The sequence below is a fragment of the Panicum hallii genome, chromosome 3, assembly GCF_002211085.1.
Source record: "Panicum hallii strain FIL2 chromosome 3, PHallii_v3.1, whole genome shotgun sequence".
NCBI lineage: Eukaryota > Viridiplantae > Streptophyta > Magnoliopsida > Poales > Poaceae > Panicum > Panicum hallii.
In genome coordinates this window covers 49,883,931-49,894,586 of record NC_038044.1, presented here as the reverse complement: position 1 = coordinate 49,894,586, position 10,656 = coordinate 49,883,931, and positions in this window count along the sequence as shown.

The following is a 10,656-nucleotide window of genomic DNA, read 5'->3' as shown; positions in this document are numbered from 1 at the left end:
AGTGGAACAACTCAAATGAAGTTATGACTTCCCCTTAATCAACCATGAATACTTGGAGTTTTGATCATTTTTTTTCAAAATAAATTCCTTAGCTCATATACTCCTTAGATGAAACTCTTGAACTCATGTGGTAACTTTATTCCTAGCTAAGACCATTGGCCAGCCTCTCCCTACAATCTATAGGCTTATGTGGAGCTCAGGTAGGGGAAATGTAGGCTCACCTATGTTGTGTATTTTAGTAAGTCAAAAATTGGTCCTAGAGAAAGTTGTGACACTTCTCTTCCGATCAATGGGAAATAGATAATCAAGGATGGGGTAGAAAAAGGACACAACACAAGTGCAATGGAATGTAGTGAACAAACCATATATTGTCTTTTTGATAGAATATGGCTTTGAGTGGTACTCCTTATTTTTCATGGACCCCCTAGGATTTTGGAGACTTGAAACTATGGAGCTCTCTATCTCTTTCTTTTTATTTGCCTACGGGTATGCCAGTTTTTTCTGCTCGATAGCTCCATGCCTCCTTTCTCTAAAGAATTTGGGAGAGGTATGTGGGACATGACTAGAGTATATATTTTGAAAGTCCCAATTTGTGGATAGGATAAGATCAAGGATACACGACGAAAGTGATTTGGTTTTTGATTGATGGAGGAATGTCTAGCGAAGGTGGATCCTAGAGTCCAATGTGGAACTTAGCATAACCAGACGTGGAAAGGCTAGCAATCAAGGGCAAACGCAAAGGAAGAAATGATCGGCATTGAAATGTCACTATTCCATAAGGGCACATGATTTGACAAAACTCAACACAACTATATAGGCACCATATGTATAGGTTTGATCATGTGGAACATTTGGCTACAGTAGGAATTTTGAACCACTGAGGAATTGTGAGAGTAAGGGTTCTGATTTTTTTTCAAAATAAAAAATTCTCCAAGCAATACTCGATCAAGAAGGAAAGAAATACTTCTATCTTATTATATCACACTTTTCAACAACTTAGGCAAGATCCTCCTAAATTGATGGTCCCACAAGCATTGAGTACTAATTAAGGAATAAAACTTATGCTTGCCAACATGTGAGATGCAGAGTTGTGATCAAGTTTGTTGCACACGGTTAATTTTAGCATGCAAAAGAGGCTTCATCAAAAGGTATGCACATTATGAAATAACCTCTAGTGGAGAGAGAGAAGTGCAAACTAGCGTTGATGACTTGGCCCTTCAGTAAACTACTCGTAGTACTAGTCGAGAATTAGTAAATGGAGTATTAATGGCAGTATGGGAGCGAGGTCCATTCAGTAAACTACGTGTAGTACTAGTCGAGAACTAGTAAACGGAGTAGTACTCGAAGTATGGGAGCGAGTCCTCTTCAGTAAACTACACGTAGTACTAGTCGAGAACTAGTAAATGGAGTAGTACAGGAAGTGTGGGAGCGAGTCCCCTTCAGTAAACTATACGTAGTACTAGTGGAGAACTAGTAAACGGAGCAGTACTGGAAGTCTGGGAGCGATGCCCCTTCATTAAACTACATGTAGTACTAGTCGAGAACTAGTAAACGGAGTAGTACTGTGTGGGAGCGAGTCCCCTTCAATAAACTACACATAGTACTAGTCGAGAACTAGTAAACGGAGCAGTACTGGAAGTCTGGGAGCGATGCCCCTTCAGTAAACTACACGTAGTACTAGTCGAGAACTAGTAAATAGAGTAGTACTGGAAGTGTGGGAGCGATGCCCTTCAGTAAACTACACGTAATACTAGTCGAGAACTAGTAAACGGAGTAGTATTGGAAGTGAGGGAGCGAGTCCCCTTCACTAAACTACACATAGTACTAGTCGAGAACTAGTAAACGGAGTAGTACTACGCTGCAGCTGACAACTTAGGATACAAATTAGCCAAGGGTGAAAATGGCGTAGATGCTTGATATTCCTGGAGTTTGGGATCTCCTGGCCATCAGGGTACTGTAAGCGATACAACCCTGGTCCTGTAACCTTGAGCACGATGAAGGGTCCATCCCATCGTGAATTAAGCTTGTGAAGCCCGGTTTCATCCTGGATGCGGCGAAGGACCAAATCTCTAACATTGAAAGATCTTGCTTGAACGTCCCGGTCGTGGTAACGATGGACGCCTTATAAATAGCGGGCCGACTGAAGCAAGACATTGCATTTGACTTCTTTTGCCGAGTCAAGTTCGAGATGTCTTGCATCATCAGCCTCGCCTTCCTCGTACATCTCCAGTCGAGGAGATTGCCGCATGATGTCAGCTGATAGTATAGCTTCGGACCCGTAGACGAGGAAGAAAGGTGACTGTCTTATGACTTTGCTTGGTTGTGTGCGAAGCCCCTGGACTACTGACGAGATCTCATTGATCCACTTGCTGCCCTTTTTGCTGTTCACGTCGTAGAGTCTTTTCTTCAGGCCATCAAGGATCATGCCGTTGGCACGCTCAACCTAGCCGTTGGCCCGCGGATGAGCCACTAAAAAATACTTGACCTCAATGGCGCTGTGTTCGCAGAAATCCCAAAACTGATGCGAGTGGAAATTGGATCCCAGATCCATGATGATACTGTTGGGAAAGCCGAATCGGTGCAAGATGTTGCAGATGAAGCTAACCACTCGATCTACAGAGAGCTTTGTAGTTGGCTTGTACTTGATCCAATTCGTGAACTTGTCGAGGGCTACAAACACGTGAGTAAAACCTCCAGGCGCAGTTGTCAAGGGCCCTATCATGTCCAGGCCCCAGCATGCGAACGACCATGAAGGTGGTATGGTAAAAAGGTTGTGGGCCGGGACGTGGGGCTGCTTGCTGAAGAACTAGCAGTTTGTACACCGGCGAATGAGTGCTTCGGCGTCTGCCAAAATAGTCGGCCAGTAGAACCCGGATCTGAAGGCTTTCCCGACTAGCGTGCGATAAGAAGCATGGTTTCGCCTGCGCCATCGTGAATCTCCTGGAGTATTTCTCTACCTTTCTCCATGCGGACACACTTCATGAGTTTGATTGATGCTGATCCACGCTTGTTTAAGTTGTCCCCAACTAGAACGTACCCTTTGCTACGCGTTAGGATGCGTGTGGCCTCAACGCTTTTTGGGTCAATGCCGGGAGGTAGTTTTTGCTCCTTGATGAAGTTGAGAAAGGTCACCCGCTAGTCGACCTCAATCATCAAGACCTGTCAGTCGGGTTCTATTGGACCCTGAGCGATGGTTCTTTGATCTGGTGTCTTGATGGATGTGGTGATGCAACTTGTGGATGAAAACTCCTGATGGGACATTAGCTCAATCAGAACCCAGTTTTGAGAGCACATCCGCTCCCACATTATTGTCGCAAATCACATGATGAATTTCCAGACTCGAGAACTTGTTCTCGAGCTTGCATATTTCCGCGAATTACGTGTCCATGTTGTCCTTGTTGATATCCCACTCTTTATTGACATGTTGGATCACCAGCAGGGAGTCACCATAAACAAGTAGTCGATTGATGCCTAGAGAGACTGCCAGGCGTAGCCCTTGCAGTAGTGCCTCGTACTCGGCTTCGTTGTTCGAGACCTCAAATAGTATTTGGAATACATATTTGAGTTGTTCTCCTGTTGGACTGATGAAGAGTATGAAGGGATATGAGGTGGGCTACGCTAGCGATAAACAAAAATTTCCACCGAATAAACTAGAAAAATTGCTGTTATAGATCACAGAATCACCACTAGATGCGCAGGTGCGGAACTTCTGTAGCGCGTCGGGGTAGTGCAGTCGGTCACCGGCAAAGCAGTTGCAAGACCTCCTCACGTGCGGCTCATCCTCGTGCAGCAGATGCAGCACCTCCAAGGTATCCACACGTAGGGGGAAGAAGTGTCGTACTCCGGACTACTAGGTCCGCGAGGGCAACCGTGGGCGCCGGCGTGGGAATAGGCGGCTGCCAACAAGCGTGGAATTAGGGTTATCCCCTCCATGCGCCCTTACCCCTTCTTTTATAGGCACCCACTAATGGGCTCCCTAACCTAACCGAGGCCATTAGTGCACCTAAGCCCAGTCTAATTCAGATTATATCCTCATTAGGCTTCCAGCCCCTTAAGTGTGTGACCCTATGAGCTCACACGCGAACAGACATGGCCCGAGTACTCCTACTCGACCAATAGTTGGCAGTGGCCTCTAGCAAGATGTGTCAAATCCTATGCGCCGGCAAATATCATATCACATGAGCCGTCACAATCTCATATACATGCTATTCCCTTTGCCTCACGATATTTGGTCTAGCTGCAAGATGACCTCTCTTTCTCGATGCCGTGATCTGGAATTCTTGGTTAACACTTAACCCTAGCACGGCCATGCATTTCTTGATCCGATCACTCGAGGGGCCCAGAGATATCTCTCTCAAGCAGAGAGGGGCAAATCAAATCTTGACTGACCATGTCTCACAGCATACTTCTTGACAAACTTGAGAACCACCTTTATGACTACCCAGTTATGGGGTAGCATTTGATGGCTCCTAAGTAGGTCGGTTCACATCTTGAGTACATGCGACAATCTCAGGTCTAAGGACACATTGTACACATTGTGTAATGAGAAATCACTATTTCTCGAGTTGGGTTGGTCCAGCCTCATATCATACATGCACCCACATTATTAGTTTAACATCTCCATGTCTATGACTTGTGAAATACAGTCATCAACTAATACATGTGCTAGTCTAATATTCAAGTGTGTCTATACATGAACTCCAACTAGGAACAACTTTAGAATAACCGTACAAGTAAAGAGTCTCACAAACAATTCACATAATTGCCAATCAATACAAGTTTCCTTTCATGGATATTCAATGAACACATAATACATCATGGATACAACGAAATATGATCATCCCTATGATTACCCCTAGGGCATATTTCTAACAGTCTTCCACTTGCACTAGAGTCTAATCTAGAAGATATCTAATACCCATAGCTCTTGTATACGCTTCATGCTTAGGCTGTGGAAGAGGTTTTGTCAAAGGATCAGCAACATTCAAATCCATGTGTCTCTTGCATATCTTGATCTCACCCCGTCTGACAAACTCTCGTATGAGGTGAAACTTCCGCAGTACATGTTTGTTCTTCTGGTGATTCCTTGGCTCCTTAGCCTGCGCTATTGCCCCATTGTTGTCATAGTAGAGCTTTAATGGGCTGGACGCATTTGAAAACACACCAAGCTCAATGAGGAACTTCCTCATCCAAACACCTTCCTTTCCAGCTTTTGAAGCTGCAATGTACTCGGCTTCCGTTGTAGAATCAACCACGGTATCCTACTTGGAACTTTTTCAACTTACAGCACCACCATTCAATGTGAACACGAATCTTGATTGCGACTTTGAATCATCTTTGTCGGTTTGGAAGCTAGCATCACTGTAACCTGTTACAGTGAGCTCCTCCTTACCTCCAAAGACTAGGAACACATCTTTAGTCCTTCTAAAGTACTTAAGAATGTTTTTCACCGCTGTCCAGTGACTCTCACCTGGATCGGACTGGTACCTGCTCGTAGCACTTAGAGCATATGAGACATCTGGGCGTGTACTTATCATCACGTACATGATAGGTCCAATTGCCGAAGCGTATGGAACCTTGCTCATGCGATCCAGCTCATCAGTCATTGAAGAACACGGAGTCTTGCTGAGATGTATACCATGTGACATAGGCAAGAACCCTTTCTTTGATTGTTCCATGCTGAAACATTTCAACACCTTGTCAATGTAAGTATCTTGGCTTAATCCAATAAGCCTTCTTGATCTATCTCTATAGATTCTTATACCCAGAATGTATGTGGCTTCCCCTAAGTCCTTCATGGAAAAACCTATTTTTCAGTGAAGTCTTTACGGATTCCAGCATAGGAATATCATTCCCAATCAGCAATATGTCATCTACAAATAGGATCAGAAATGCAACAGAGCTCCCAGTTTCCTTCTTGTAAACACAAGCTTCTTCTTTGTTCTGAAGAAAACCAAACCCTTTGACTACTTGATCGAAACGAATATTCCAACTCTGATATGCTTGCTTCAACCTATAAATGGATTTCTAAAGTTTGCGTACCTTTCCAGCATTTGTCGGATCGACAAAACCTTCGGGTTGTTTCATATACATGTCCTCATCCAGGTTTCCGTTCAGGAAAGCTGTTTTGACATCCATCTGCCATATCTCATAATCAAAATACGCGGCTATTGCTAGAATGATCCGAATAGATTTAAGCATCGCTACGGGAGAGAATGTCTCGTCGTAGTCAACTCCTTGAACTTGTCTAAACCCTTTTGCGACAAGTCAAGCCTTATAGATGTAGGCGGGTCAACCAAGTTCCAAACTTGATTGTCTCCAATGGAGTCTATCTCGGATCTCATGGCACTCTGCCATTTCTCAGAATCTGGGTCTATCATCGCTTCTGCATATGTTGCATGCTCATCACTGTCCAACAATAATATCTCGCACACCGCGCGGAGCCTTGCCGACCTTCGTGGCTGCGGTGGTGCTTCTCTTGCCATGGGTATCTCAACTTATTCTGCTACATTAGCATCACTTGTTGAATCTTGCCCGATTGGCTCATCTTGAACCTCTTCAAGATACACCTTCTATCCGCTTTTCTCCTTCTTGAGAAACTCTTTCTCTAAGAAAACACTGTTCTGAGCAACAAACATTTTGCCCTCTAATCGGTTGTAGAAGTAATATCCTAAAGTTTCCTTTGGACATCCCACAAATATGCACTTATCTGATTTGGGAGTTAGCTTGTCCGACTGAAGTCGCTTGACAAAAACTTCACATCCCAAAATTTTCAGAAATGACAAGTTGGGAATCTTCCCAGTCCATATCTCATATGGTATTTTAACTATAGATTTAGACGGTACCCTATTTAGTGTGAAAGTTGCTATTTCTAGAGCGTAACCCCAAAATGATAACGGTAGGTCTGACTGGCTCATCATCGACCGAACCATGTCCAACAAAGTTCGATTATGTCGCTCAGACACACCATTTCTCCGAGGTGTTCCAGGTGGCGTGAGTTGTGGAATAATTCCGCAACTCTTCAGATGATTGCTAAACTCATGACTCAAATACTCGCCTCCTCAATCAGATCACAAGAACTTAATTTTCTTGCCACGTTGATCTTCAACCTCATTTTGAAATTCCTTGAACTTCTCAAAGGTTTCAGACTTATGCTTCATCAAATAGACATAGCCATATCTACTCAAATCATCAGTGAAAGTTATGAAGTATTGGAGTCCTCCTCTAGACGTCGTGCTCATTGGTCTGCACACATCAGTATGTATGAGTTCCAGCAAGTCCGATGCTCTGTCGGGAAAACCTATGAATGGTGACTTGGTCATCTTGCCTAGCAAACAAGCTTCGCATGTCTTTTATGATTCAAAATCAAACGAAGTTAAAAGCCCATCCGAATGGAGCTTCTTCATGCGCTTCTCACTTATATGACCCATACGACAGTGCCACATATCGGTTGGACTAAATTCATTAGGCTGAAGCCTTTTAGCACTTACATTACGAATAGGTGAATCATCAAGATTTAAAACAAACAACCCATTCTTAATAGGCGCGGAAGCCACAAACATATCATTCTTAGAGATCACATAACCATTGTTTTCACTCGCAAACGAATAACCATCCATTCTTAGAGATCACACAACCATTATTTTCACTCAGAAATGAATAACCATCCATCATCAAACATGAAGGAGATATAATGTTTCGACCCAAGCTAGGAACAAAATAACAATTATTCAACTCCATAATAAATCCTGATGGGAGGTGGAGTTGCATCATCCCGACGCTCAACGCAGCAACTCTTGCACTATTGCCCATGCGGAAATCAACTTCTCCTCTTGCCACGCTTCTACTTCTTGTCAGCTCCTGCATCGAATTGCAAATGTGAGCAACTGATCTGGTATCAAATACTCAAGAATTGATAAAAGAATCAGCAATCAAAATATCCATAACATAAACAGTAAGGGTACCTGATTTGGAAGTACTCTTACTTCAGTGGTTCTTCAAAGAAGCCAAGTACACCTTGCAATTTCTCTTCCAGTGACCCTTTTCATGACAGTGAAAGCACTCAGTGTCAGCAGCTGGTCCAGTTTTAGCCTTAGGACCTGGGTTCGGCATGGGGTTCTCAACCTTAGCCTTGCCCTTCTTCTTCCAAGAAGTACCCTTCTTCTTGAAGTTAGTCTTGTTCTGGACCGCCATCACATGGCCACCGCCCGTGCTCTTCTTGATGTCACTTTCTGCTGTCTTGAGCATGCCGCATAGCTCATTCAAGCCCTTTTCACCCTGTGCATGTGGTAGTTCAAGATGAAGTTCCCATAGCTCAGCGGTAAAGGTGCAAGAATGAAATCAGTGGCCAACTCTTGGCCGAGTGGGAAGCCGAGCTTCTCCAATCTCTGTGTGTAACCAACCACCTTGATCACATGCAGCCCCACTGTTGCACTCTCTGCTAGCTTGCTCTCAACAAAGGCCTTGGACACATTGAACCTTTCAGTCCTAGCCTGTGTCTGGAACATGTCTTGAAGCGCAACGATCATATTGTGCGCCTCATGGTTTGTCTCAAACTGCATCTACAGCTCGAGTTCCATGAGAACGAGCATAAGGCAACTCACTTGAAGATTGTTTTCGCATGCTTTCTTGTAAGCGTTCTTGACAGCAGTAGTTGTATCATTAGCAGGCTCTTCTGGAAATGGGGTATCAAGAACGTCTTCCTTTTTCTCAGCCTTGAGAACAATTCTCAGGATACGGATCCAATCCGTATAGTTAGTCCCATTCAACTTATCCTTTTCAAGGATCAAACGCAAAGTAAAAGATGTGGTGGTGCTAGGTGCCGTTGATCTACAACAAACTAATAATGCAAAAATACTAAGACAAACGCATCCATGATAGAGTAAATCACATTAAACATGTAACAGAATCTACTCCCACTAAAATCAATATCCCTCCATTGATACTTAGTGATTCAAGATCTAAAACTATCAAGTCGACTAGTGAGCTTTAGCATCACCGCTAGAAGATAGGTAGATCGGTAAGCAACTCTTTGCTAATCATATCACATATGACTCTTGTTGTTGGGTTACATCTCTATGTCTCGGCTCCCAACCTTTATGCCCCAAGGTCCTTAACCGTTAAGATGACCTTGTTTAAGTTTACCAACCCTATATGTGTGTAAGTATTCGATACAAACAAATCAAGTCAAGGAAAACTAGTGGCACCCTAATTTCATAGACCCACCACTAATTGTACAAGACACGCGATGGAGCAAGGTTTAGTTGGGAGGGCATTTAAACTTAAATATTGCAAGGGATCGATCGGTTTACTTCTACCGTATGCAGAAAACACATTATCGCAAGTAGAAGTAAAATGATAAGAACGGCAAACACATAGTTGTGAATCAGTATGACCCATATTCACATGGTGATCTCCATCTCCATAGAATCTGTTCGCCATGATGATCTCCATCTCCATGTTCCATGTGCGCCATCCTTCAAGTGATGAGTCCTCCAAGAACTATAACTACCAAATTCTAGTTACATTATCGGATCGAATCATCACAGATTGGCACGTAGGCCATTACACAAATTGGCAATACATTTGGCTCCTGCCGTATTGCATTACTCACGACACACAGGCCATGAAAATTACATACATGTATCAAATACACATAAGGGCCATACCGATCACACATGATCCTTCAAAACCAAGTTAGGCGCAACGATGTCTAAACTTTGAAAGGTCGAAACTCCATCTTCCAAGCTGTTTTTAAGAAATCTAATTTCAGAAAAAATGCCGAAGGGGTTTAATTTCATGTGTAAAATTTTCTATAGATGAATTTTTATATAAAATTTGCCTCAATCCGAGTTCGTATGCAAAAGTTATGGTTGTTTTACCGAACAACATGTTTCTGCAACTTCCTCAACCCGGTAGCAGATCCAATCTACCATCCCACGCATCATATGCATCTAGTGATAGGTTTCGATTCGATCAATCCCATTGATCTCCGCCTGCTTTGACTGGGTCAGGCACGGCCTGTCTTACCTGGCATCTTGAGTAGTAAGTAGGCACGACCATGAATTTGGCCAAAGCTGATCTGCTGAGGATGGTGTGGTATGACGACTCGAAGTCAGCCACCTCGAACTTGATGTATTCCATACGGTAGTTGTCTTTCATCCCAAAGGTGACTGGCAGGACCACTGAACCGAGTGGTGTAGCCGCGTTTCCCGGGATGACGCCATGGAATGGAGCTCTACTAGGGGTAAGCATCTTGGAGATGTTCAGCCTCATCTTCTTCAATGTACTCTCAAAGAGTAGGTTGAGGACGCTCCCGCCGTTGATGAGTACTCGAGTCAACTGTGAGCCCGCCAAGACAGGATCTAGGACGAGCGGGAATTTTCCTGGCTCGAAGAAGCTGGTCCATTGGTCGTCTCTAGAGATGGAAATCGGGACCTCGCTGTATTTTTGAGGTTTCTGTATGGCGGGCTCGACAGAGAGAATTTCGCGCAGGGCCTGCTTCTGCACGCGCTTAGAGGGGAAGCCACCTTCTCCGCCGAAGATGACGTTGATGACATTCTTCAGGTCTTGGAAGTCTTGAGCCCCCGACTTGTCACCCTTATCATTGTCCCCCTGATCCTTTCGCTTTCGGTCTTGAGGAAGGAGTGGGGCGTT